At 40.2% G+C, this 26,654-nt stretch overlaps 1 protein-coding gene across 5 annotated transcripts in view; it reads left to right on the plus strand.

Moving 5' to 3' along the window:
• SORCS1 (sortilin related VPS10 domain containing receptor 1) overlaps window positions 1–26,654 on the plus strand; it is a 256,566-nt gene that overhangs the window by 48,954 nt on the left and 180,958 nt on the right. The window lies entirely within an intron of this gene.

Here is a 26,654-nt window from a genome sequence, read left to right on the forward strand (position 1 = left end):
TGCTGAAATGAGAGTGAGTGCCTGGGTAATTCTTACTGCTGAAGAGCTGGGGTGTGAGAGGAGCTCGCTGCTTGAATCCTGGCTATGCAAAGCTAAGGCAGCTTTTGTCCCGGGCCTGAAGAGACAAAGTGCTGCCTTTTCCCTAAACAAACCATGGGGAAATCAAGATTTGATGCAAAATTAATGCAATTGTTTCTGTGTCTCTCAAGTGATGATAGCAGTAAGGTACAGGGTGCACCTGCATCCTCATTTGGGTCTGCCTTCCCAGGTGACTGAGCAGGAGAGCATTCCACTCTTTGTATGGTGTCAGATGTGGCACTTGGCCAAAAGCCCCTACTCTGAAAACTTAAAGTGAAGCACAAGTGGCTGCTGAGATCTCACTATATGGAGGCACTGCTGGATTTTACCCATGCAGCCTCTTGTAAGAGCTTTTCTCCCCCTCTGCCCCCTTTAATCCATTTTCAAGCCTAGCAATGCCTCATGTTTACCCAGCAGGCCCACATGAAAAGGTCAGTTCTATTTCTTTGACCTTTTTCAGCTCAGTAAACATTGGCAGCTGGAAATCCTTTCTGTAGACATGTCAGCTGCAGTGAAATGGTGTTGCAGGTAATGACATGCATACAGAGCATCTCTGACCTCTGATGTTGTTTTCCCATCAACACAGAAGTCACAGAAGTCTGAAATTCCCAAAATCTTAGTCCCTGTGACACCATTGCTCTCAGGGAACTTGTGGATGGATTTTCTTTCCCTTTTCCCTTGGCATTGTTTGGGCACTCCCCTTATTTTGAGATATTAAATATTTTTAGATGTGCTGATTATCACTAATGTGTGGTCTGGGGGTTTTATATCGCTCAGGTGTTAGTATCAGTTTGTTGGGATAGGAGGAAAATTTTTTCCTGACAATTTCTTTCGTAAATTTTTCTCTGAACTGTGAGACCATGTAGAAGACCTGGATGAACTAGTTTTGGTGAGGATGAAGGGAAAGGAGAGCATCAACCTATGGGCTGAATCTTGGATTGTGACCAACATCCACCACAACCAATAACTGAAATTAATGCCCCTGCTGTGGAAATACAGACACAGTGTGAGCAGCATCAGTAGTAGAGCTTTTTCCTGTTTTGGTTTAAGGAGTTAGTCCAGCTAACTTCTCTAGATATCTCTAGTCCAGCTTTAGACATTCTTTCTAAAATAGGAGTTAAACTATGAGACGTGTCTCCAATGCCAACCTTAAGCCATGGCCAGGTATTACCATCAGTCTCTGCTGCAGATGCTGTAGTCTCATCAGCCAGAAGGCTCATGGGAAGTGATGAAAAGCAAGTTGTCATGTTGTGTTCAAATTATAAGTGCTTTTAGGTGGAGTGATAGCTACGCAATTCCCATTAGACAGGTGATGTTTTTCTGCACATTCTGTGCAAAGCTGAACCTTGTTTAATACCTTTGATTTCTGATGAACATGACTGTCTTTACTGACTGAATTATACCCAGCATTCCATCTGCAGAGTGTTTTTCATCTTGTGGAATATAGTAAAGAATTTGTTTTCATAAATTTTGATAAATTTTGACGAATTGTATAGCTAGATTAGTGCCAGTCAAAAACTAGAACTGTTTTTGGGTGGAAGTTTCTGCTCTGTGTCAAATTAATGATCTGTTACAAAAGTTTCAAAAAGCACAATAACTATAAAAACAATTTCTGGGTAATGATAGGAACACCACTGGGTATTCTCTAAGTCCTTTTGTCCCTTGCTAATACCTCATTTTGATTGTTGCATTTTTAATACTTGGATTAAGACAGTGACATGTTCTGATCATTTCTGTTGAATGCATGAACATCTGTTTTTTGTTGTGTTTTAGTGTTGTTTGCTGTTGGCTAGGGATGAAAGGAGAGATCAGATGGTTTGAAGTTGACTTTTTTTGTTTTTCAAAGTTGCCTTTGTTCATAAGCAGCGATCCAGGAGCAGAGCAACGATTCTAATTGTGACTGACAAGCAATGATGGGAAGGAGCAAGATGGGAGTGATGATATATTGGCTGTGCTAGCTCAGCAGTGAGAGAAAAAATCTGAGAATTGCTCCTTAAAATTGTCCATGCTTTGCCTAAAGGAGAGATGAGGTTGCAAAATGAAGGTAGTGTATTATGCATTGAGGAGTCTTGAGTATGCCATGTGCAGATTCAAAACCTGCTGCTTGCCCAGAAAATAAAAAGTATTTGGCACCTGTAGCCTGGTGACCCAAGAAGGAGAGTGTGGACTCTCTGACCTGTGCCAGCTTAAAGGGGTAAGAAGTGAACCCCCTGTGCCCATGGATTATCGGAACCTGAACAGAAGCCAACGCCCCATTAGCAGGTCGCAGTTTATAGGTTTACCCCTTTGTCCCTTCCCTCTGTTTTGAATATTTTGGGATTTCATGCAGTAACTTGATGGCTATTACCTTGTGTCATTAAACAATAATGTCAAAGAAAGGATGTTCCATGATGTGTATTTAACGATATATAATTCATGAGAGGAGTGATGTATAATGATGGTAGCAATATTGTTTCATGCAGTGTGCTGTATGCAGCTGGTTAAGGGTTTCTTTAAATAGTTCCCACATCTCTCATGTTTGTTGGAGAGACTGTGCTGTCAGCTCTGAAGAATGGAGAGATTAATTTCTGCTACACTTGCTCTGGACAAATACATTTTAAATTAAAACACCTCTTCTGTGTTTAAAGTAAGGCAAGAAAAAATCTGCTCTACTGTAAAAACTAGTGCCTGAGCTCCTGCTAGGAGATGATGCAACTTGCAGAGGATGAGCCAGAAAATGTCTTTAATGTTTCTTTAAAGACTTTTCCCTCTAGGAGTGCCTCACCATTGTCCTGGTCATGTCAACATGACCAGTTTTAATCCCTGGAGTTTAGCTTAATTTCCAAGAGGTGAAATCGACCTTAGTGAATAACAACCTTCCTGAACATAAAATAATTTCAATTAAAAATGAGGCTGAAGGAGGTGAGATATAAAGGTACCATCTCCCTGAATCCTGAAGCTGGGGTTTGGTGCCAGAGTCCTGGATGGTGCAGTGTGGTGTCTGCACACTCCAGTGCCACTCACTCCTCAACAAGGATTTGTTGTCTGTGCTCTCTCTGCTAAAAGTCACATTGGTCTCAGGGTTGGGTTTTTTTCCTTCTTGTGCTTGGGGAGATTCTGACTTAACATTGAATAATGTGTGTTTGCTTCAGCTTACTTAGGAAATTCTTAGCACTTGGAGGATATTCAGTCTAGTGTTGACAAAACTCCTCTTTCCACTCTGCATGTGGCATTACACCGTCCCCTACTGAAATGACACCGTGTAATGCTGCTGCTGCTAAAAGAGACATGAGCACACCACGTTCCCAATACAGCAAGCACAGAACCTGGGGAAAAACAGGATAAACATGCTGCTGGTGTTACAGAGGGATGATTTTTGTCTGCTTAGACCCTGTTGAAACAAAGGGAGGAATTTGCAGAGGCAAACAGCAGTTATCTCGGTGGGAATATGGCCAGGGCATCAGGATTAACATTAATGAAAAAATGCTGTAGAAGTGATCTTTAATGGTTCTTGGGATTAGGACATTGGCTTGGCTTTGCATCTGATCTGAAAGGGAACAATTCCTGAAGCATAGCACAAGATGGCTTGGTTCAGTATTGGATGAAAAAAATGGTGTCCTGTTATTTTGTAAATAAAAATTTTAAAAATTCTGCTGGCTGTCCTTACACTGCAGAGTACTGGAAGGAAACACCAAGTGAAGTACTGCTGTGTCTTTTTTGACGCGTTCCATCCCAGCTGGCAGCTGGACATGCCCGCTGCCTTTGCTCTGTCTTGCTCTTGCAGTTGCGCTGTGTTCTTATGGACATGTTTCTAAATATCATGACAGATCTGGAGCTGGTCACACTTGTCCTTGCAGGTGTGCCCAGTGGCTGTAGTGGTGACTTTCCTGTCATCTTTGTAAATACAAATTTGCTCCTCCTATCCGTGGGTTAGGCATGTACCAGTTACGTGATACTGTAGTATACTGGAATCATGCTACTCAAAGTTTGCAGCCCTCTCTGTGAACTTTGCTTTGGTTTTTTGGGGAAAACCAAACCTGCTGAGCAGCTTATTTTCACACAGGGAAGTTCCCAGTTAACATCCTTAAGGTAATGTTTAGAAGAGCCTCAGCATCTCTCAGTATTGGGCTGCAAAATCTCAAACCTCATCCATTGAAAGCTTCCTTGGACTCGATCAATTCATTTGTAACCACTCTAAGCATGAATATAAATGTTGCTCACCTGATTAGCCTGTTTTATAGCACTTCAAAAGCCTTGATAAAACTGGTCAATGTAATAAATACCTAATGAGTGCTGAGCCTCCTTCCTTGCAAATAAATAAATAAAGTATAGCACAAACTCTAGGTAATGCTTTCAATCAATCAGCATAAATCCTTCGTTGGCTGCAAAGATGAAGCCTGGGATGATAAAACGTAGTTGCTTTGGATGTGCTACATTGATTATATTATTTTTTTTCTCCCTCACAGTAATAAGGACAAACACAAGTCCCTTTTCTCTTCCAGCTTAAATGCAGTTTGCTGGTAGTTTCACATCCTCTTTGAGTCTGTAGTACTTGCAGCATTGCTATTTTAATATCTTAAAGGAGTGTGGCTTGCTGGTACTGAGTTTACTGGTGTATATTGCTTTTACAAGATACAGTCAGTAGTGGATATGTTAAGACTCCAGAATGGAAAGCTTTTCTTTCCAGGTGATCCTGTTGTCATTCCTTAACTCTCACACCCCCACAACCACTCACTCACAGGAAGATCTTGTTGGTACTAGCGGGTTTGTTTTTGAAATGCATATTTAGAGCTGTGATAAAGCATGACAGCAGAGGATGCTGTCTTGATAATTGCTGTAGGAAAATACTTGGGAGAGTGCTGGAGCTCATAAAGGACACTTCAATATTCATCCCTCTGATCTCTTCTTATTATGGCTGAGAAAGACCAGCATGGTGCAGGTACTCTAGAAGTAAAAAAAATTGTTGTCAGCATGGTTCATGATGGCTGGTGGTCCACACTGCCTTTAGTTCCTCATTTTGACCTTTCCTGGGCACTCCACTGTGCATTGGCACATCTGGTTCTTTCTTGGCAGCTCAAGTTTAAGGGGGATCTACTGGAATCCTGTGCATGTTACAATTAAACCACACAAAAAGTGGCTGTGACCATTCCTGCTGGGGGTCTGAAAGATTTGCTGAATTGATCTAGGACTCTAACAGTGAGAATAAAATTAAAGTACTTGTTTTTAAGCAGAGTGATTTATAGCCCATGCTTAATTTGATTCTGTTTCTCTAAACTCTTATTTTAGTAGCACTGTAACACGCTGGCTCAATCCAGTTTTAACAATAACAAAATGGGGAAGATTTTGAACAAATCTCATGTCAGAGTGCAGCCTCAGCCTGTTCCTCTGTAGCCACCCAGAGTGGCACAGGCAGCAGTAAAAACACTGCATTTGTACTGAACGTGATTGAACCATATCTTTGTGAAATACCTGGATTTTTTGATGCCTGATAATGACTGTGAACTGCTTGTTTTTCATAAGCACAGAGTTTGGCCCTTTTCTCTCATCTTCAGATCTTACTGAAAATTTGCTTTCAACATCCTTCTTCCTTGGCTAGGTTTAGCATAAATTAACATTCTTTTTTCTCCTGTTTCAGGTATAGGAGCCTCTTAAAGTAGCAGGTATTGTCTTGAGTTTACTCAGCTTCATAATATATGAGATCTGAATGTCAGATTCTTCAAATCTTAGAACCTATGTGTAATTTCAGTAGTAAAATTGCAAGTCTTTTTATGACAGCTTTTAGGTGATTCCATGAGTAATCCAACATTCTGCAATATGACTAATTAAAAAATGAAGCAGCAGACTTCCAAGCTGGAAGAAAGCATTCATTTTTTCCTGGCTTTTTCTACCAAGAATAGTTTTTGTCTGGCAACTCCCATGGTTTCTCAAGTTAATTAAGGTTTCAACAAATTGTTATAAATCTCTCCACACCAGCAAAACAAAAAAGTTTTATCTTTAAAACTCCAAAAAAGAATTATCACTGCAATGCTGGCAGGGAAGTGAATTGTTTCAAATGGGCAAATTAATTTTTTTTTCCATGAACATTCTGCCTCAGTAAAATAGATTAAAAACATAGGAGGAATGTCAGTGGAGTTTGCATTGATTTAACAAGTCTTTTTTTCACACACAAGTACAGATTTATATAAAATGTTTTTGCATGCATGCACACATGTGCACAAGTGTGTAAAAAAGTTAGCAATTTTGCAGGTCAAGAGTCAAGCGTATCTGTCTCTAAGAAAGTGATTTTTGCATGGCTTGGCTTGGGTTATTCATTGCACTGAAACTAGTAGTAGGGAAACTGTTCTTAAAAAAAGAAAAAAGTGTTTGTTTGTTTGTGTGCTTTGCCCTTTTCCTGGGAAACCATCCTGGTTAATAGCCTGCCTTTAGGTGGGATGAAACTTAAGCACAGAAATGTTCTCTGGCTAAGGGAGAATGTAAAGGGAAAACAAACCCCTGTCACATTGGTTGTGATCTAACGCTGAGGTTGATTCTATTTACAGTGCAACAGCTGCTCTCTCTTCTGGCAGAAGCTGCACCTTTAGGCAACCTTTCCTGTAACTGGGACAATCTGCTTGTCTGGGTGCAAAGACTGTCACTGTTTGTCCTGACTGTTCTCATGCTATCCTTAAAATGCTTTGAAATTAGCATCCCAATCTTTAAGACAGCAGTAGAGATAGAAAACTTTGTTTTGAAGAATTTCTTTTTATGCATTGGTGTCTTTTTGTTTAGTTTTGTCCTGAAATGGTTTATCTGAATCCTCTGGCATAGGTTCAGGGATGTTTACAGATATTTATTTCTAGCAAACAAGCAGGTCACCAGAAGATGTTGTGGTCTGCCCTTGCCAGCTGATCCCCAGCAGCCCAGCGTGGGCAGCTGATCTGACAACAGCAAAGCAGGGCTGCTCCTACAGTAGTTAGGAACTGAAATGTTTGTAAACACATAGGGATAATTTGTATCAAAGGTCTGAAGAATTGAACATCTCGGGGGCAGGGTAAGTAAGGAAAAAGCCAACCTGATGGAAGCCTCCCTGCTGTGGCTCTGTCTGATGTCTAACAGAAGGCAGTGAGGGTGTCTGCACTGTGGCACTCACTGAAAGAGTTAATGAACTGCAGGATTTGCTGCTGGAGGATGAGCTGATAACTTAAGGACTGGTGTACCTGTGATGTCCACGCTAATAAATCAGGTTTGAGCTGCCATTGCAGTTTTCTATGCTGTCCTTGGAAGAGGCTGTCATACAGATGCTTAGGAGGGGGTGTAATGTTTTGTGACTTCAACACCTGCAGTCCTCTCATGGAAGGAGTCCCCAGGAGATCCTCATCACACAAAGCTAATATTGCTTAGCCACTGATAACAGCAAGCTGCCAAGCTGAGTTACATGGGCTGCTGTGGCAAGTGCCTGGCTGATTAATTTTAATTTAATGTAAATAGAAATGGTGTCAAGGATATGTTATGTAAACAAGAGATGTCTTTACACATAGAGGCATTAGTGGTGGCCTGATGAGCTGGGATGGCGTGACCATCACGTCCCTTGGTCACATCTGACACAACTGCTGAGGTAAGGAAATGGAAAGCAGTGATAACAGGGTGTGAGGTGGGGTTCCTGAGGCTGATGGAAAAAAACTTGGTGGCAGAGTCAGCACTGCAGGCTCTGACTTCTAGTGGTTCTGGAAAGTTCTGTGGGCTGTTTTTATTCCACCCAGCCCTATAAAAGAAAATTTAGTGCCCTCTGCTTTAACCCATGGGGGAGTTGAGACAGGCTGAAGGGAAGTTGAGACTGTGAAGGGACCAGGGTGGGAAGCATGGTATAGAACTTAGATGATCTTTAAGATCCCTTCTAACCAAACCATTCTTTGTGTTTATGGGAGTTAATTCTCCTACTGAATTAACCCATCAGCTAACTTACTTTCTTTAAGCCCAGGGTGCAGAGAGAAACAATTAGGTGTAGGTTTATATTGCTGATAAAATCAGCTAACAAAGTGCTTCTATTGCTGTGGCAAGGAAACTGGGCTTATTTATGATGTACCCTGTCCCTCCCTCTGCCCCCCTGAAAAGCAAAAAATCCAAATATATATGTAAATTAGGTGAATCTTAAGCTCCTGTCAGGTTGCCAGTTCAAACCTACTTACTGCAGGCAGATCTCTCTTTATCATCAGAACCTGCTCTTTGGACCCAGTCCACAAACTTTGCTTTTTGCCTTTTAGGCTACGCATACACAGTTAATCACCTTACAGCCAATAAATGACTCCAAGCTGCAGTAGGTCATTAGGCATATATTTTTTTAAGTAGGTCGTTACTCTTTTTTTCTTTCTCCAGAGCATTCTGAGGGGAAACTCTGGTGTGAATATTCATGAGAATACTAAAAGTAGGCAAGTGGGGAGATGGACATGTTATTTATGTTTGAGGAAGAAACTGTAGCCTTGCTTTCATCATATTGACTTCTAATAATTTGCATACTGGACTGCAAGAATTTAATTAGGTGGGTTATACGGAGCAAAGGATGGCTTGCTTGCTGGAGTTATGAGTGCTCTGTTCTGTGCCATACACCTTGTTTGACCTGGGCAAATCATTCTCCTTTAGTTTTCCCACTTGTGCTAAATGGGGGTGGTAATTACCCACTTCACTGAGGAGGGCATGTGGCTGAAATTAATTAATGTTTATAATGTACTTGGTTTTCCTGATGAGGTTTGTAGCTGTGTTGCTGAGTACAGTCATTTCTGGGTTTTGGCTTGTGTGTGTGCATGTGTGGCTCCAGCAGAAAGGGTAGTAAAATACAGTCTTAAGAATAAAATTTCTTGGCACTTATATAAATGCAATTAATTCCTAAAGATTTTAAAGCATGAATGCAGCTGGTACTGGCTTTTCTACTGAAATCTAACTGCTTTGTGGAAAGCAAGAAGGTAAATAACAAGGTAGAAAGCTTATGGTGGTTTTTAATGGGAGCCATAAAAATACTGGACCTCAAGGATAACCCTTGGAGAAAAGAGTTCTTCAGGACACTGAACATAGCTCACCTGAAATCTTGTGGGCTTGTGAAAAATCTAATCACTGTAACTTCTGGGAAGAAACTGAAATCTTGTTTGAGCCTGAAATGCTTTTTTTACAGTATGGTAGTAAGTGGAAGATGTTATAAATCAGATCAATAAATAGGGAACAAATACTTAACACGTATGTAATGGTCCAAGGAATTTATTTTTTTGTTTGATGGATTTCTGTATGATCTGGAATCTCTACCATGCTAGTTTCTATTGATTATATAAATCCAGTGGTACCAAATAAAATCTCCAGCCTTCCAAATGTTTGCTAGAAAGCAAATTTATGCAAATCTGTTCAAGTGAGAGATCTTGGTGAAGAACATATTGCAGTGAATGAGTTGCTCCATGATGTTAACAAAAATTCTCAGTATGAGGGGCCCACAAGCTGCAGATGCTGTTGGGCGTTGAAACCAGCAGTACTGAGATTTAGCAGCAGGTCAGGTTAAGCAGAGGCTTAATGCAAGGGAAATCATCCTTGGAATTAAGAATATTTTTATGCAGTTCTTTGGATTGGGATGATATCAAGGTGATGTTCATTGTAAAGGATGTGCTTAAGTGCTTTGCTGAATCCAGGCCATAATGGCCAAGCTCTTCACCTTTCTTTGATATGATGGGTAGCATCTAATGGGTGAATCACTCCTCTGCTTGAAACACAGCTTTTGAGCCAGCCTTAACTGTAGCAGAGATTTTCAGATGGGTTCTGCAGCCCTTCCAGAGTCCCTTTGATGCTGTCAGTGAATCTTGAGTAATTCATCAACCCAAGGAGGGCTCCACAGAACCCTTGTTTTGTCATCCTGGAGTGGGTCTTTATTTTGTAATAACTTCTCCCTGCATTTTGACTCTGATTAGCAGTGTGCCTGCATTTTAATAAATTATCTCCAAGAGCTCCCTTCCGTCTTCCCCCAGCACTTAATTAGGATGTGTAAATATGCACACAGCCCCATTACTGGTGTTAATCCCAGCGCTGATAAAGAGAGTAGGAGCGAATAGAAATGAATTGGAATAGGGATAAGCACAGGTCTTTCATTAGCCCAACTAAAGTAATCACAGATCTCTTGCTGGTAATATACATCTTCCAGATAGAGTACTAATTACTTCTGGCAGTGCTGTGCTCTATCTCAGAGATAGCTTTATTGTAATCCTGCAGTGATCTAATGCTTTCACATACCAGTTACTGCTTTTCCCCTCCTTCTCTCCTTGATAAAGTGACCTTACAGATTTTGAACATTCAAACTGCACCTTGTAGTGTCAGGGCTGAGTAAATCTGATGAGGTTTTTTATTTGGTTTTTTTTTGAGTGGGAGTGCTTGATTTGTCTCTTTTTTTTCTTTTTCCTTTCCAAGTTTTCCTCTAGTGCTTGCCATAAAGTACAGTTGTACAGAATTCAGGGAAATAAACTTGTACATTACATGTGCCCAGGGTAATGTTTTATGCAGCATCCAGTGTGGTTGCAAATGTGCCACTGATAGATAAATCAACTGCTTCTTTCTGCTCCAGCAACCTGAAGTGCTTCCACATACGTTTTGTGTTATCTGTATATTATGGGCAGTCTTTCCAAACCTAAAACTAAGTTGTTCATTGTTAGGGTCAGACTTGCATCCTCAGAGTTCTTTTTAAAGGATACTAAATTCCGTAAATAAAATGTATTATGTACTTTTAATTAGTGTATTAAATTTCTTGAAATGATTGAGAAGCTTGCTGGGGCATGGCCCATGGGAATATATGGAAGTTGTGTGGGTTTTTTGGTGCATTGGTGTTTTTTTTAGTGTTTCTTTCGTTGTTTGTTTGGTTTTGTAGGTGTGTTTGTTTTTGTTTATTGTTTGGTTTCTTTTAAATCAGTGGGAGCTCTACCTAAAAGTGCAGCTGCATGGAAAACTGATGTTTTTGTTTAGTCACTTTAAAGGCAAACAGCAGGGAAAAGAGGTTTGTATGGGTTGACTGAAAAGACCTTTAGGGACATTAAAAGTCTGCAATGTCCTTCCCTCAGTGTGATTGCTATCCAGTCTGAATTGGACCACCAGATTCAGCATGAAGTTAACATTATTAACATGTTAATTAGTCAAACTAAAAGAGCTTTCAGGCCAAAGAAGTAATTTTTATTGCAAAACCCCATTCAATTTATACCATTTACACTGAATCTCACCTGGTTTTTTTTGGTACTTTATTGAATCCAAAAAGAGGAAACAGTGCAACTGACAATGGATAAATTACATAACTTCTTGTCACTTCATGTTTAGTCAAAAAACATTGCCAATGACAGATTTACCAGCTTGTACTCATCCAGCTCAGAGTTCTTTAGAATAGATTTCTTGGGCAGCACTAGTTTAGAAATGCCAGAGGTGACCAGGTGAACAAGTGGAGCTGTGTGATGCTCTCATCCTGGCACTGTGTTGTGGTTGTCTCCATCCCCCTCCCCCAGCTGCTCACCTTCACACCACCCCAGTTTCTGACTAAGTAAGGAAGTTTTTTGGCCTTGGAGAATCCGAATGGTCCTTTTGGCTTTGAGCATGTTGTGCTGTGTGATGTGCCAAATCCCGTCAGCTCAGTTTTGCCGCCTTCCTCCTGGGGAATACTTGAGATCATATCACTTATCCCTCTCAAGATGTTCATTCCCACCTCTGCTGCTGCTGCTGTGCTGTTGCTGAGGAATGCTGTCATTTAGAGGAACATATTTTTGCCTGCAGACTCAAGTCCTTCCTGTGAATTTGTGTGAATGATTTCTGTAAGTACTTGTGTGTGTGAAGATGAAGAAGGTTGCCAGAACAGGAGGCTGAAGAATCTGTGCTGGGACATTGTGTATGAAAAATCTCCCAGAGATTGACAAGTCTGGAGATGTGGCCCCTCCATACTGACATACTTAGATGTTAGTGAAAGACATTGAAATAGATGCTGATTGTGATTTGATGCCGTAGCTTGATGCTGTATTGGGAGAAAAACAATTTTATTTACAAACCAATTAATTTGTTTATAAACTTTTTTTTTAAATGTCCACAACCTGTTTTGCATTTCTTCCCAAAAGTTTTCTTGTGTGTGCTTGCTTTAGGCCCCTACTGTTTTGTGGACCTGTCTTCCTTTCCTGGCTGCAACAAAAAAAAAATCTTTCTTGGGATTTCCTGAAAGCACAGCAGGGCTTGGTTGTATGGCTGCTCCTTCAGCACAGCATCACACTGAGACTTGGCTGCTTGCTTTAAAGAAAATAGTGCCAGATATTTCATTCTTGCTCCAAATAAATATTTTGAAGGAATTGGTGTTTAGTTTGTAAACAGTTTACTTCAATTACAGTTTATAACATGATTTACAAAACATGCACACTGGAATGCAGTTTGCTGAATTATTAAAGACATCAGTCTTACTCTATGATAAATGTGAACCTGTAAGTATCAAGAATTGTAAATAAAATAAGAGAGGATGATTTGTGTTTTAAATAATACCAGAAATTTTGTCCATGCAGTTGGGTTTGGTAGAGTGGTTGTAGACTCAGTCCAGAGGAAACATTTCTGAAATTATATGAGATTTTGAACTAGCTTATTTACATATTAAAATTTCTGGAAATTGTCCATTTCAATTCTTATGCAAAACTTCTGGAGTTTTTGGATAGACCACTTGAAAATTGTTGCTTCTTTTTGGCAAGGGCAGCAATAATAACATCAGTAGGAAAGGTGTGAGGTTGTGAAGAAACAGATGTGCAGAAAATAAAAACCTGGTTACTAAGATACACCTGTTCAACAGAGCTGTGTAATTACAGAAATGTTTCTGCTGTGAGACCTGTGGATGATTTGTCTGTGATGCAGTGGGGGCTGGAACATCTGGTCTGAGATTTGCAGTTCACAGTGAAGCTTCTGATCTCCTTGTTACGGGCGCGTCAGTTGTGCCCAGTGACTCAGGGCAGTTTGATGCTGTTCTGCCTTGCACTGTGGGGTCTGAAATAAACCCAGGAGCAGATGGCAGATGCACATCTGTCTTGCAAGCACTGGGCTGGTTATGCGGCTCTGTGACATCCCATCCTGCATTTTTTCATGGCAGGTAGCACCCCAAACCAGCACAGCTTCCACACCCCTTTTACGTGAAATAGCTCAAGGTTGTAGGAGATTTCCTGCTGCTCAGAGGAGGTAAAACCACAGCTCAGGAAGCAGAGCCCAAGGTAAAAGCATGTGAAAATGTCTGTATCAATGGTACTGACATGTCTGTCTGTCTTCAAGGCTGTTTAAGTACAAGGCCTCTTCTGAGAGCCGTAGGCTTGGTTCTTAACCACTGCTGCATTTCAAATTAAGGATTCAGCAGAATCTCCCCCATGAGACTTGTAATGCTTTCCTGGCTAATGGAAATAATTCATCTTATCCAACTTAATGTGCAAATGATGAGGCTCAGGTAATGACAACATCCTATTAAAGGAGGATGATAGAAACTGGGGATTTGAAATGCAAGCTTATGGTGCTGGCAATTGATTTTGTATTGCTGATTTTTATTTCCATTGCTTAGATTTTTAGACTATATGGCTGCCTAAATTTGGCATTCTTGTGTTAATCTAATGATGAATGATTCTGCAAGTCTGAGGATAACTTGCTTCCTACTGCATTCAGCTCTGTTCTCAAAACTCGCTTTTGGAAAAAGAGGAGCTCTAGCACTGCTACTTAGATTCTGAGGTGATTTCAGTCTAAACCGAGGAGAAAAATTACTTTTGATATCTGATTTTAGGGCAGTGATAAGTCTTGTGTCTGCTTTACAAGCCAAGAGCTAATAAATGTCAGTGTTCTAGCCAGTGAAAATACCATTGCATGAAACACAAAGAAACAGTCCACAAATACAGTTAAATTTTCTGTTTGATGTTGCTGCCCCCTGTTTTCCTTGAACACCAGCATTCAGAAGCTCCTCCTCTTGCCTTCTCTTTTGCATGTTGCTTGAAGAACTCAAAATCACCTAAAGAAATAAGGGCTGTGAGTTCTTTAAAGAACTCGCATACTGAGTTCTTTAAATTTTTACATGGGCATCTCCATCCTTTTCTTTACTGGTACCTAAACTATATTCCTTCAAAAAAAGGGAGAGAGGAAAGACTGCTTGGCTACATTATTTTTTTTTTCAAAACAGATTTCTGGGACATCATTCTTTCATTCCCTGAGAAAGACAGAGAGCAGCTGCCGATAGAAGGTGACTCATAAGTACAAATGGCAAGCTTGCAGAAGCTAGATTTGAACAGAAAAAAAATTACACGATCTAATAGTCAGAATGAAAGGTGAATCTATTTTTTTTTCATGTAGCTCCCTTTATTCCTTTAGCACCCTGCGTAAAATGAGATGATTTTTTCTCTAAGTGGAAAGCAAAGGAGAATTGTGTCATTTCTGATTTAAGGTGTTAGGGAGAGCTGGAAAGCCTCAGTTCTTCAGTCACGAATGTTTTTAGTTGCCTAATTCACTCGTGAGAATGAGGGACTGAAATCCTGCCGAGGGACTGAATCTGTGTTGCTCTGGTGTCTGGAATAACTGGCACCACCTTGGAACAGATGACTGTTTGAAATGCTAAGAATTAGACATCTCACAGTAGAACTGATTGTGAGCCCCTTGCTGCAGGGGATTTTGCTGTGTGTTTTCATGTTTTGTTGGTTTGGGGTTTTATCTGGAGGCAGGGGAGGGAAGGATATAATAGTTCTAAAGAAAACGGCTAAGTGGAGAAAACAGCTGTTTGGAGATTTTTTTTTTTTAATCTATTGAATAATTCAATTTGATTTTCTTTGGGAGTAGTGAACAAGACTCTGCTTTTTTAATATAAAAATAGACAAGTTCAGTTGAGAATGAACAGTGCAATTGTAGGGTGTTTAGATTGCTTTTTTCTATTCTAGCTAAATCACCAGCATTTAAAAGCAATTTAAGAACCTGAAGTCATAATAGTCTATTTACATAAGAAGAAGAAAAATAAAAAAAGAAATTAAATATGACGTTTTGTTTAGTAAGTGGAAAGTATTTTATTTAATTGCAGAGCAGTTGCCCTCAATCTAGAGACTACTGATAATGCACTCACATAACTGAGGCTGTAAGTATGTGCTAAAAGTGCTTTGCATATGTAGAGATGTTTATGTATTGTGCTGGTAAGGTGCTCTCTAAACACATTTGGCTGTGTTGGGGTAAGAGGGATTTGTACTGCTGTGCTGGAGGCAGCCTTGCTGTCCTTTGACCAGGTTTGACCACCACAGCCAGTGTAGCTGTTCAGTGCTTCCTTGGGGGCATCTGCCCATGCAGGGTCACATCCCAGGTTAGTATGGGCAGCCGAGCAGAAAGATAAACATACCTGACACCCTGGGTTGGATCTTAAAACAAATGGAGAAAAATAATGTGGGTTTTTTCATTACTATTTTTTTCTATCAAAATTCAAAAGATATAAGGCTTGATTTTTGAAAGCTTTTCTCCTGCCTTTTGTAGGCACTTGGCAGTATGTGGTTTTTTATTCCATTTTATTCTGTCTTCTTTTCTACCAAGTAAGACAGGAAAGGGTTTTAGAATTACAAAGCATAGTGCATAGCATTTTTCTGTTACCTGTAAGTGGTGAGACTCATTTGATACCAAATACAGATTTTTGTTTCATTTCATCTTGACCTTCCTGACCCATCCCTTCCAAGAGGAACAAAAAACCCAAGACCCAAACAATCTTTACTGCGAATAGTTGGTTGTACATTATGAAGGGAGGGACTGAATTAGTCAGCTTTGCTACTCATCTAGAATTGAAGCAGTAATTTGCTTCTGCACTAATGCTAACTGCTTGTCACCATAATGCTGTATCCCCTTCATCCCCTTGCTATATATACATACCTTTTTTTTTTTCTTTCAAAATACTTAAAGGCATAAAGCAGTTCCTCAGGAAGTGGAAAAGAAGAAAGGGAATTTTTTATTCAGCAAAACAGAAGTGTCTCTATGAAATGAATATACATCTGTAGAAAAAATATGTTGTCTACTACTCTTCCTGCTTGCTAGTGTCACAATATCAGCCACTAAAAGCTTTAGGGTCAATTTAGAAAAACAGTAATAATTGGAAATGCAGATTACTGCATAAACAATGTGCTCATGCAGTGCTGTGTCTAATTTGTGCAGGGAATTAGTGTAATTGCCAGTGCAAGCTGGGTAATTGGGTGTGGAAATGATGACCCTGATTTCCGCATCCGCACAAGCTGCAGTTGTGCTTTATTTACCGAGTGGCCTTTTCCAAATTAGCTCATCCTTTGGTGAGGATGAACTTGGTGGGATGGATCACTCTTCCCTCTGGTAGTATGCAATTTCATAAGGATAGTGAGCACAATGGGTGTGGAAAAGACAACTGGGTGTGAGAGTTTTGTCCTAAACAGTCAGTGCTGTTTGACCAGGAGCTGCATTATTCCCTCCTGAGTTTTTGCACACATCCTCACAACTGAGAGAAAGTAGCCCCAGCTTGTGTAACTTCTCACTTGTGAATGATGTTGGAATTTAAATCACAGAATCACAAAATATGCTGAGTTGGAAGGGACACATGAGGATCATTGAGTCCAGCTCTTGGTTCTTTACAGGACTGTCCCCAGGGCAGTGTGTACTCTCACACCCTGTGCTCGAGAGTATATCAAACACTTCCTGAACTCTGTCAGGCTTGATGATGTGACCGCTGCCCTAGGGAGCCTGTTCCAGTGCTCAGCCACCCTCTGGGGGACAAACCTTTTTCTAATGTCCAACCTGAACCTCCCCTGATGCAAATTCCTTCTTATTCCCTCGTGTCCTGTCACTGTCACCGCAGAGCAGAGATCAGTGTCTGCCCCTGCTCTTCCCCTCACAAGGAAGTTGTACCTGCAGTGAGGTCTCCCCTCTGTCTCATCTCCACTCTGAACAGACTCAGATGTTCCTCATAGGACTTCCCCTCAGGGCCCTTCACCATTTTTGTTGCCCCCCTTTGGACACTCAAATGCTTTGAGGACAGGCACTGGTGTGGTGCAGCTCTTGCCTGTCAGTTCTCACAGGAGCTGATCCTCTGGGCAGCACAGCAGTGGTCTGGATGGGCTCTGGGGGTGGTACTGGCGGGTTTCTGGGTGCAGCTCTACAGTTATACTTGAGACAACTTCAAAGTCAGCATCAGGCTTCTGCTCGTGCCATCCTGTGTTTCAGTGCTGCTGCATCCAGCTGGGCTGAGCTGTGCTTTGTGCAGCTGATGGCAAGGAATGCATTCACTTTGTGCTTTTCTCTCTTCCAGGCACAGTTTCTTGTCACTGTACTGGTGTGACACGAGCAATCACTTTGCTTTCTGCATACAGAGGGAGGAAGGAATAGGAAAGCTGGGAGGAAACAACAAAAAACACTTTAGCTCTGTCTCTGACTCCAAGTTGCCTGCCTTTCCCTAGCAAGATTGGTGTTGGTGAATCAGAATTACTGCCTCTTCATCTGTTTCTTTTCCAGCAAAATGTTCTGGTTCATTCTGTGCTGATATTTGCAGCACCTTTTCAAATTTAACATGGTGATAACACTAAATAACATATTTTTTCTGTGTAGGAAATTTAAACCAGAGGACCTGAGTTCTTTCTTTGGGAAACAATATGTGACATTGCCATTTCTCAACTTGGTTTTGCTTTAATCATCTTCTAAAATGCTTAACATTCTTTTTCCTATTGAAGAAGAAACTGGCTTAAAAAGGAAAAGACAGTTTTTATGGAAAGATTTTACTGGTTTAATGACATGTCAGTGAGTTTCAGCTGAGTAGTCTTTAATCTTTAGATGCATTTGTACAGTGATAAACCTTTTAAAGTGATGGGAAGCTCATTACTCAGAACTGAATTTTGGTTTTGGTTGTCACAACTAAATCTGTAGAGCTGATACCTTTTCACACTGGTTGTAACTTGCCCCATTAAAAAGAGAAGCCACTGTCTGATAATGCTGTGTCTTGGTATTACATCTTCACTGTTGAAGAAAATCATGACAGCTTATGATGAAACTTTTTCCAGATGGAAGGTGTACATGCTTTTCTTGTAATACTTTCCACTTTTTTTAAACAAAAAATGGGAAAGTAAGTTTTTGTTATTTCATAAAATTGTACATAACCCCTCCTGTAGCATCAGGTACATCTCTAGTACAGCAGATGTTGCAAGGCCAGTGATAAAACTGAGGGAGCTTTTTCACAGTGAAGGGTAACGTGCAGCATTGCTGACCCAGGCACCCTCTGCTCTCAGGTCTGTTTTTTTTTTTTTTTTGTGAGCATGGTGCAAATAGCATCAGGGTTGTCCTTTTCAAATTGGGAAGTGGCTTTCATTAGTTTTCTTGAAAGGTTTAATTGTACTAAGTTGAGTACTAACAATGTGTTTCAGTTTGGGGGATAGCCTTCAAATGTATGCATGAAAGTGTCTCTCTGCAGTGGAAAAAGTACAAGGCAAAGCCCTTGGAGAGCTGAGCTTCCTGCAGCTTATAAGTTCTTTTTCAGGGCTCCTGAGCTTAGTGCAGGCAGGGGTAAGAATTGCAGCCCTGGCTTGCTCACATCATTTTTGGTTTGGGTTTTCCCAGCTGTGTTTATTTCCTAGTGAAGCAAATCTTTCATTGAAGGAAGTTGGAGGCAGTAATTCCTCATGTGCTTCTGCTTTCCTCTGGCTGAAGAGCTGGTCCTTGGAGTGCACTATTCCCATTGTAAGAATTCCTGAGAATATCTTGTCTTCCCTGAATGGTATCCCCCAACTGACTGAAATTACTTGGTGCTCTACTGGCAACACATTGAGTGATACCAGGTTATTTCTTCCCTCTTTAATCTTTTTGGGGACTATAAACTGCTAGTGGTGCTCATGGTGCAACACTGAGCTGCTTGATTAATGGCAAGCCAAGGGTAAAGGCTAATAATCTACTTTCTTTACTGATGTGCATGGAACAAGCAGCTGAGGATAAAGGTGGTAGGTGAAATTATGAGAATATTTTTCTTATATAAGGCCTGTTCATTCAGTTGCTTGTGTGGCTTAAAGGCAGAAATACAGAAATATCATTCTCCTTGAGGACAGGTGTTGAACAAGCAGAAGAGATGGTGGGGAAAAAATGGTATGTGCTCCCCTGGAGGCACATGTGTCAAAAGTAAAATATAAGTCAAAGGGAATGGTATATAAAGCTTCATTTCCTTGATAAATGGCTGACTGTAAGTGTAAGACAAATTTGGATGGGTCAGTGAACTGGTGACAGGGCTGAAAGTTTCCTTTAGAAATAATTTAGGGGAAGTCTCTGCTATAACAAATGAATCCATGCTATTTCTCTAGTGTGTTTTGGGAGTAATAGCATGCAGGTGGGAGAGATATGGAAGCAATGTCCAGCTTTGGGGCAAAATTCAGGCCTTGAAAACCCTTCTTCATCAGGGGCAAGAGCAGATTGGCTTGCTGTTGGAGGAAGCCAAGTAGGACTGAGTGAAAAGATCAGTGAACTAAAATTTGGAAATGCAATGCTGAAAGAGCAGAAATGTGTAAGTGGGAGAGATGCTTATTTTGCTGCAGGTTTGCGCTCAGAAATGAAGTGGGATTTTTTTGAAGAAAAGGAGTACCTGAGAGTAGAAATATAACATTCAAGCTGTTGAGTGCTTCTGGAATTAAGTTTCTAAGCCACTGCTCTCTAGCACTTCCAGATTGTCTGGGACTTGCCAGAGCTTCCAGTGTTTGAATCCCTTGTTAGACTTTCAGGGATGACTCTTGCCTATGGAGTCTGGGAATCACTACTTCTGTATCTGTAGGATGTTATTTGTGTAATGTTAACAAGCTGTGGAAAAATACCCAGAAATCCTGAAACACTAACATTTTCAGTCTGAAAGGTTTTTATTAGAGTCTGAAATTCTGAGAAGAGCTCAAAATATGTTTCCTCCAGCTTTCACTTTTGTATTGATACAGCTGATAAAAGAATACCTTTCTCTGCAGTGTGTTGAGAGGAATGGACCATTTTTCTGTGCTACACACTTCAGGCAGGGTGGTTAGTTTTGTTGGCAGGCACTAATGGAAATTTTCCTCAAGTTATAGGAATTTTGAAAATGACAGTCAATACATTGCTTTCCATTCTTAACAAGCTTAAATAAGGGGTATATGGCAAAACCATCAGGGAGATTGGGGCATGTGTGGGTAAGTTAAGATGATACCTGATAAAGAAATCCGCTGCTCCCATGTGTTGGTATGCTTTTGTTTAATGTAAGAGAGTTTGGGGTTTTTTTAGACATCAAAGATACTCTCACTAGAGAGGATGACCCAGCCAGTGCTGTTTTCTTGCAATGGCTGAAGTCTAAAGGACATACGCTTCCACAGGATGATTTTAATCATCACTGTTGAATGTGGATGACAGCGCTGGTCAGATGTTATAAAACATGGTCAGTGGTTTGGGTGTTGCAGTTGTGATAATGGGCTTCTACTCAGTAGCTTTTTGACCTTTGTTTTTTTGCCCTGTGCTGAGAGAGGAAGTCAGAAAGTGACTTGGCTTTTTCATTCCCAAAATACCACATGAAAATCCTGAATTTCGGTAGTTTATATATAGAAAAATAAGAATATCTCCTCCTACATCTCACTTGACATTGAGTGAGGAGGAGGAGGAAAAATGAAGTTCACCAGTCACTTGGGATGTGCCTTTCCTGTGTGTTCTGCCAAAGCCTTGAGGATATAGTCAGAAGGCAGCTTAAGTTTTTTCATCCTTCAGATAATAGGATCTTAGTCACACACCTTAGTGGGTTAATAAGACTTTGTGTGTTGGCTTGTAATATCCTTTGACTTTCCCCTCCTTTTGAGGTAGCTTCTTGATAAAATATGTAGGGGAAAGAGGAGATGTGAGGTGCAAGTTACTGTCCTGCCCCCTAACTTTTAAGAGATGAACCCTCTGCAGCAGAAAGACATGTACCTTTCTTTTTATTTTATCAGTAAGAGGCAGTGAACATGCTTAAAAACTATAGCAAAGGAAAAGATTCAATTTTGAAGGGGAGGAGAAGATGTAGAGAGAAATAAAGGACTATGTATTATATATATATTAGTTATAAATAGTATGGCAGATTGCAAGATGGAATAATTAACTTCTGTTGGACAATGTCATGACAGCCACAATTTCAGTTTTTCTGTGGGAATGTGAACGTGCAGCTTGAAGGTTTGTGTGATCTCCTTCCTGAGGAACTTTTATCAGTGCTGCAGGTCAGTAGACATTCCCAGTTTCTCAAAGTCTTGTTTTGCCACAATAAATTCCATGGGATCCTAGGTGGGAATGCTGCAGCAGATGGGTGCAGCTTTCCAACGTGAAAACCTCTTGCACTGTTGTTATATTAATGCTTGTGCTTGTTGGTAGCCCTGCCCTGGCTTGCTGTCAGAGTTGATGACACCCGTGGGAGTCATAAATTAATAACCTGTAATTCATGTTTTGATGACAGGATTTTGTGTGTCTGGTTGTTTTGTTTGTTTTTATCCCCCAAAAGAACTGGGGAATCTTTCTTTGTATATATCTTCATTTAACAAGTTGTTTTGACTAAATCCTCTTCTCTTTGCTAAAATGCAACAGTTTTCATTCTGACAGCATCAACCTGTTTTACAGAATATAGAGCCCCAGTGAGAATAGACCTTTAACAGCAATTTATATCCCAAGTCTGAAATGTGCACTTTATGTCTGTTATGATCCCTGGGTGCCTGTTATGGGATTACTCACATCTTACCATTCTAAGTTTCTTTCCATAAACTAATGGAAACCCTTGAGTCTTAGGTTCAAGAAATACACTCTGATGAAGCATGGTTTAACAGCTCCTTGGAGAGAAAGAAATAAGGTGGGAAAGTGAAGAATTGATGATCTATTAACTGTTTAAATTTCCCACCTTGAATTATTGACAACATGCGACATTACAGCTTTACAAATTACTGTCTATAAACAGCTTGGAAAATATGACCTTTGCCTTATAATTGGTCTCAAGATGCCTTCCAGCTTCACATAAACAGCTGCTGATGGCATATTTTGTTGCAGCTGGAGTGGGTGGAAAAATGCAGGAAGAATTTTCTTGTCTAATCAGGCATATATTATAATTTGTCAAATGACAAAATGTACTCTGTGATGGTTGAAATGTCTCTGTTTGAGACTGGGCTCATTCCTCTGGAGTTTTGGAGTGATCTAATTTTCAGTAACAAAGACATCTAATTAGTTAAGGTTAGCTGTCTTATACCTTCTGCCCTGTCTCTCTAGAGCAAGGAGATGCTAGAAGGGCCTGTGCTACTCTGATTCCTCCTGTTTCCTGGCCTGTGGAGACCAGTGAGTCCAAACTGAATGGGTGGTTTGTCCTGTTTGTTCATGGCTAACCAAGTGCACTAAATTCCTGCTTTGTGGGGTTGTCCATGTGATTAACACACAAAGTAAGTATTGTGCTGAATTTGGCCCTGAGATTTCTGCTGATTTGGGAGAATCTGAGAACACAAGGACTTGATTTTTTGTCTTCTCTTATCACTATTTAGGAGTAACAAGTCACCAGGTTAGTATTGGCAGACAGCTCATAAGGCACTTTCTGAACCTCAGGCCTGAGCCAAATTAATTTCTAATTTTACTCCATTCATATGGGGTTGCTCTAAGATAAGACCTACCAAGTTTGTCAATGAACTGATGCATTTTGTTAGTGTAAGATACATAGGGAATCACAGAGAGTATTTTTGGATGAAAAGGTGTTTGGAAGAATAGATGCCCCCAACAACAGTGCAACAAAAGACTGTGCAAAATAAAAATCATCTCTACACCAGACCTGCTTGTTTTCTCAGTTTCTGGGAAACATACCTTGTGTCTTTTAGTGTGGTGTTGTTCATCACTGACTGAATATCAGTCCAAAAAGTCTATGTTCCCATCTGTGTGGATGCAAAATCCAGTAGGATTGCAAGAAGGAAAATAGAAAGCTTTGGCTCAGGTCCTTTTATAGCTAGACAAGGGTGGAAGTTGTGACTCAACAGAGTGGGTCAGGACCTTGTAAAGACGCCTGTTCCTCTGTTAGAGGACAGGGAAGATTAATTTCAAGAGTGAAGGTTCATCAGGATAAATGTTTCCATCTTGTCTCCTGCAACAAATTTTCCTGAACTCTGCATGCTTGATGTTTGTAATAAAACCAACTTACATAACAGAGCTCTTGTGAGGAGTGATCAATTAATGTTTTCAGGGCACTTTTGGGACCCAAAGGCAAAAGGCACCTTATGGTCTTAAATTTCACTACCCCTGCTGCCCCAGGATGAAAGTTTTATGCTAAAGATCCAATTTCTTCCCTGGAGTGGGAGGGAGGCAGTCTATTATTCAAGGATATCATCCTTATCTTTGTTGTAGTTGCCTTGTGGCCATGCAACATCACTCAATAATACTGTCAAGTATTATCTTTTGCTTGTGCCAGAGTGCTAAGCAGTGATTTATTGCTTGAATACACATTGCTTTCATGAAAGTGATTTGTTGAAACAATAGTAAAGTGCTAAATAAATTATTCATTGCATGCTAATTTTTCACTTTTATATTCTGTAGTGAGCTGCAGAATAAACAATCTGGGTGTTGTTTACAAAGCCCAGGTTTTTGATTGTGTGTATCCCCCACCCCCAGTCTTTCCCCCAGGACATGGAACTTTTCCCAAGGATATCTTCAGCCTTTCTCACCTTGGTTGCCCTTTGGGCTACTTTTCCTCTTCATGCTTTCTTCAGGTAGAGTTGGGTGAATTATGTTCAAGTAGAGGCTTGGATTACTGGTTTGGGAAAAGCTGTGTGACTGGAGTTCATGGGTATTTCTAAATCCTTTAGAAACTTCTGGATCTTAACCAGAAAGGCACCACCATAAATGGAGCTCACAAAGCAGGATCCTAGTGGCTGACTGGCATGTTTTCAGAAGTCTTTTCTGGCATATTCCCTCTTTCTCTGAGTGTTGTATGCTGATGTATTTAGCTGCCACTGGCTATGGTTAAGTCCTAGTTTGCACATGAGATCAGGTGTCTGAGAAACTCCTCAGAAGCAAATTTTTACTTGTAGATCTGCTGGCTTCTCTACTTTCCTTCAGAAATGGTTTCTCAGCACTTGAAATCTTTGTCCCTTGGCAAAGCCCAGAGCCTCTGGAATGTGTCTGAGTGTTTCAGTAGTGAGCCAGGAGCAGGTCAGGCAGAGAACAGCAAAGTGCTTTTCTCCACTTGACCCTTCCACCCTTTCTGGGTGTCCACACCAAATCACTGCCAGTGACTGCATGTTTAAGCACAAGCTGCTGACTGCCAGTGAATATAATGGGGTGTAAGAGAGGAATTTTCTTTCCAAGTAGTTTAGGGCTTTTCCCTCCTCTGGTCTTAATTCTGAAATAATCCCCTAAAGACCTATGTGGGTATTTGGTGAAATGAATAAACAGAAGGCTACATTTCCCTTTTGAAACATGCACAGAGCTCTCATGCTAATGGCTTTTAAGCATCAATGCAATTATAGTGTGTAATCGATTCTCTCTATACCAGCTTTTGTCTTCTGAAATGAAACCCTGTCTCTTTCCTAATTATTTGCCTTTGTATTAAAACTTTTCAAGATGACAGGATGTCTATTCCATTGTTTTCGTCCTCCTTCCCATCTTTCTTGCCTGATTCTGCCACTGGAAGAAATTTGGTTATTATATTTTCTTAGAAACCTGAGTATCTCTGGGTTTTTCCATACAATAATTTACTTGCTAGATTTTCCTTTTGCTCCTTTTAATTTATTGGGTTTGTGTTTGGTTCTTTGGTTTAGTTAATCATGTTTGGAGCTGCTAAGAAATATTTCCATGAAGCAGATTGTTATTGAATGAAAGAGGAATTAGTGAAAAGGGATTTCAGTGTGGGGAAAAAAGGACTCAGAGCAGGGAATTAATTCTACTTTAGAAGTTAATCAGCATGTCAATGGCCAAGGTGTTTTTCTGGAATGTGATAGGCCTAGGTTTGGATCCTTTTCAAAGCCAGGAAAAGCAGTAACTCAGTGTCTTGACCTTTGGGCTTTAGCTATTACAGTGTCCTTCTCTCAGCTTTCGTGGTAATATTTTTAATTCTTTCCAGACTATGACAAATTTCTTTTTTGTCCTGATGACAAGCATGAAGACTGGGGCTATCTTTAGAATGTTTGAGGGAGAAAGATGCTGCATTTAGCCTCTCTTTATAATAATTTGTGTTGCTGTCTATACTAAAAGTTGTCACCATGCCAGGGACCCCTGCAAGCTGAGTGTAATAGAAACTGCCAAACATCTTGCTCTACTGATCGAATTACACAAGATTAAGAAAGGAAATACTGGTATCTGTATTTGGCAAACATTGAATTTCTGGCCTACAGGTGGTTTTTGTAGATGCCAAAAGTAGGAATAACTATGACAAATTTATCTAAGTTCATGAGTCCTAAAGCTACCTATGATAGCTATAAGAGCAAAAGAATTTGCCATGTTCTCTCTTTAAATGTGGCTAAAATTGTATACCTGGGAAAACTTGCGCAAATATTGCTGCGTATAGTTCTGTTCAATTGACCTCAATTTTTTTCCCCCTAAAATTCTGTCTCCCCTTGAGCTTATAGTAAATTTTGGTGTCCACAAAATCTAATGGGAAGGAACTTCCCTACTTATATATACATAGTATTTTTAACCTTCCAAGTTTGCTTGGTCCTGTATGCTGAAAAGTTGTGAATAATAAATTCAGTACACTTGTGACTTTACAGATGTCTTTCATATCTCCTCTGTCTCTTTCTTGGATTGATAGTTGGAGTAATTTCTCACTAAAAAAAGGTCATTCCACATCTTTGATCATCCTTGATTGCTCTCTCTGATCCTTTTATTATTAGGCACAATAGTCACAATAGTTTTTGAATTAGGAAGAGTTTAATCTGCTGACTTATGGAAGTTATTAAAGGGAAGAGCCACCCTCTACATGGACAATTTTTAATGCTTTCCCTCTAAACTTCTATCTCTTGTGCCACAGGTGGGATAGTGGCCAATATCAGACCTTTTTTTCTGTTCATGGATGGCTGCAGAAAAATGAAGGAATTTTACCTTATGGGTTCTTTTTAATAGAGGTTGGTGAAATGGAGATTTGGTGGTTTAGCTGTATAACTCTGTGGTTGTCCTCCTCTGTCACTCCACCCATGTTGATCTGCAGTCCATGTGGAAAGCAAATCACAAAAGTCTTCATGACTCCATAGTTCTTGCTACTTGGGTGTTTGGTAGAGGCCCTGATACTGCTGGCTGGTGTAAAATTGCTAAAAATAATATGAAGAACAAGATTGGTATAAGTGATTTGCCCCAAATAATAAGTTCTCTCAAATTTGTCTTTTTAATTAATTCAGGAGCAGCCAGTAAAATTCTCAGTGAATTATTCAGGTTTATTTGTGACTTTATTTGGAAAAATTTCTTCACCAAACATGTCTCACCAAACAGCTCATTGAGAATATTCCTGTGTTCTTGTTGTGTTATTTACATTCCCAGGGTTCTGGGTGATATTGGGGAAGTAGAGATGAAGGGAACAGATAGGTGCCCAATTATTTCCAATTTTTGAATGTGCAAACTCTCAAACATGACAGCCTGAGAATGATGGTTTATTGACTCATAATGCATAGAAAAAGCTTCAAGTC

This window comes from Zonotrichia leucophrys, chromosome 6 (genome assembly GCF_028769735.1).
Source record: "Zonotrichia leucophrys gambelii isolate GWCS_2022_RI chromosome 6, RI_Zleu_2.0, whole genome shotgun sequence".
Lineage (NCBI taxonomy): Eukaryota > Metazoa > Chordata > Aves > Passeriformes > Passerellidae > Zonotrichia > Zonotrichia leucophrys.